This window comes from Hirsutella rhossiliensis (assembly GCF_020360975.1).
Source record: "Hirsutella rhossiliensis strain HR02 chromosome Unknown scaffold00001, whole genome shotgun sequence".
NCBI classification, from domain to species: Eukaryota; Fungi; Ascomycota; class Sordariomycetes; order Hypocreales; family Ophiocordycipitaceae; genus Hirsutella; species Hirsutella rhossiliensis.
Genome location: NW_025408667.1, coordinates 4,082,451 through 4,085,951, shown reverse-complemented (window position 1 = coordinate 4,085,951; position 3,501 = coordinate 4,082,451).

Genomic DNA, 3,501 nt, shown 5'->3' with positions numbered 1-3,501 from the left:
GGGCTATTATTACTACTATAGCTATTACTATAAGTATATATTAATAGAGCGGCCTATATAGCTAAGAATAAACTAATACCTTAGGTAAAGTAAAACTTACTTATTACTACTATTATTATAGTTAAAGAAAAAGGAAAAAGAAGGGAAGGAGAAAGGGGGGGATACCGCCTTATATACCCTTAGGTAAAAGAAGCTACTTAAAGCTAAGGGGATAGGTAACCTAAGGCTTATATAGGTCTAGGCCGGCCGCTAGCTACCTAAGGGTATATATAATAAGTTACGCCCTTATTTAAATAGCTAGCTAGCTAATAAGTATAAAGCTAGGTTCTAGCTACCTAGGCTAGTAAGTATAGGGATAATAAGGCTAGAAGGGCTAGTATAATTAATAAGAAAGGGTAAGGTAAAGCTAGTAGTATAGGCTTTTTAAGGTATATAAGTAAAAGTAGAATTTTAGGAAATTAAGGAATAACGTAAGAGTATATAATAAAAAGGAAGAAGGAGTATAAGGTAGAATTTTTAATAGAATTTATTAATAGTATATTAGTATATAAAAGAGGTATTAAAGTTAAAAAAAATTCTCTATTTACTAGCGGATATACTATCTTATATAGATAATTATAGCTAAATAAAAGAACCTTTTAAGACTAGATTTAAGCTGCCGTATAGCCCTAAGACTAAGGAATTCCGTGATACCTATTTAAAAGTATCTTAGTTCTACTAATATTCTTATTTAAAGGAGGTTAGTTATACCGGTATTCTTAAGAGGTCTTAAGAGGTTTTAGCTAGTATTTTAAGCTAGCTCTATTCCTTTAATTCCCGATTATATAATAACTAGCAACCCGTTTAATATATAATAATATATAAAATAACGAGCGATTCTTACTCTATAAGATAGGAATTTATCTATAATTAATATACTACTTATTAGCTTATATAAACGAGAGAGTATATTATAGCTACTTTATTTATAGTAAGAATACTATTCCTTATAGCCTCCCTTAAAGAGTAGATTTATATACTCTTTACTAATTTATTTATAGTAGTATATATATAAGGTAAAAACCTAATTTAGGAAAACTATTCTTATACTTTAATAGGATATATAAAAACCTATTCTTTCTTAAGAAAGAAAAATCCTTAAGTATATACTAATAGAAAAACCTATAATAGGAAAAATCTATAGTTATAATAATTATTTAAAGGATAACCTTATATAAGGTAAAACCTATTATTACTAGGAAAATGTTAATAGATAAAAACCTAGTAAATATTTCTTTAGGAAACTTAAAAAGGAAAAACCTAGTAAGGGAAAGATATAAAAAGCATAAGAAATATCTAAAACCCCCTTTTAATTACTTAGGAACTTATATTAAGGATAGACTATCTTTAAATTTATAGAGTAATCTAGGTCTTAATTCCTTCGTAAAAATATTAGCTATATTATCTTTTAATTTAATATATTACACTCTAATTTCCCTTTCTTTTATACTAGTTTTAGTATAATAATAAGCTAATCTTATATACTTAGACCTTTTATAAAATTCCGGATTTTCTACTAATTTAATAGTAGTAGTATTATCTATTAAAATAAGAGGTATAGTATTAAGAATCTTAATAGATAGATCCTTAATAATATTTTTAAAAAGTATATTTAAATAAATAGCTTCTTTATTTACCTCCCTAAGGCTAATATACTTTACTTTATAAGTAGAAAGGGCAACGGCTTTCTACTTAAAGCAAGCCTAGGTTATTATATTATTATATATATAAAAATAGTAACCGGAAAAGGATTTTCTATCCGTTAAATCTAACGCCTAGCTAGGGTCGATAAAACCCTTTATATATAAATAGGTAAAAGGGATATTATAATAATATTTAATCTTTAGGCTAGGGAATTTATTTAAATATTTCTAAATTATATTTAAAGCCTTAAAATATATTTAGTCGGGCTTAGCCGCGAATCTAATAAAGGAAAGTATAGAATATAAGATATCTAGCCTAGTAAATAAAGCTAAATATAATAAAGATCTTATTTCTTTTTAAAATTATAATATATCTTCTTTAAAAGGTAATTCCTTTACTTTTATAAGCTTAAAGCCTACTATAGTAGGTAAATTTAAAGTTCTTAAACCTTCTTTATTAAATTCCTTTAATTTAATTAAGGTATAATTTTCTTAGGATATATATAGCTCTTTATTCTCTCGGTTTATTTTAATATTTAGACCTAAGACGTCTTTTATATCTCTTAAGATAGTAAAATCTAGGAATTTATATAATTCTTTAAATAATCTTTCTTTTATTATAGATTTAGAGGGCTCTACTATAAGAAAGTCGTCGATATAAATTACTAAGGCTATACTATAGTCCTTATTTATAAATACTCCTTTATTTAGTAAAGGAGGAAGAAATCTAAGTTTATTTAGTATAACTTTTAAATAATTATACTAGAGCTTAGGACTTTATTTTAGGCTATATAATGCTTTCTTTAGCTTTGCTTTAATTTAACCGGTTTTATATACGTCTAGGAATTTAGTTAATTTAATTCTTTTAGCTCTATAAGCTAATCTATATTTTAAATAATATTCTTTAAGAGCGTATTCTTTATAGCTTATAAGAAGATCGATATATACTTTACTATCTATATTAGTATATACGAAGGCATTTATTATATTTATTTATAAAGCTTTAAATTCGTATATTATAGCTAAAATAAGTAGAACTCTAATAGATTTAGGTCTTACTATAGTTAAGAAGGTATCTAGGAAATCTAAGCTATAGATCTACTTAAATCCCTATATTATAAAACGGGCTTTATATTTTATTATATTATTTTAACTATCCTTCTTAATAGTATAGACCTAGCGGCCTCCTATAGCCTCCCTATCCCTAGGGAGGTAGGAAAATTCCTAAGTTTTATATTTAATTAGGTAGATAGTTTCCTTAATTATAGCTTCTTTCTAAAATACTACTTTAGGGCTATTTATTGCCTATTTATAGGTCTTTAGAATTTTTAGATCTTAATTTTCTATACTAGCTAGAATTAACTCTATAAAATTATAGTTTAGAAATAAATTAACGTTAGGGTATTTAATATAGTTAGAATTAAACCCTTCTAGCTTCTTAGGTAATTCTACTACTATTTTACTAGTAGTAGGAATAGGATCGTTATTTAGAGACTATTCTTTTATAGAAGGCAAGGGACTTTTATTTCTAGGTTCTTTAGTAGCTTCCTCTATAGGGATATAGCTTTCTAGCTTATCTTTACTTAGAATAGAATTAAAATTAGAGGTATTATTACTACTAGAAATTTCTAGAGTTTTTATAAATTTATTTCCTAGTATAGTAATATCTCTAAAGATAGTAATCTTTCTCTTAGTAAAATCCTAGATTTAATATATATTTTCTAAATAGCTTACTATTATTCCCTTAAAAGCTTTATTATCTAGCTTATCTTTAAGGTCTTTATTCTTATAATATATAAGGCTTTTAAAGGTCTTAATA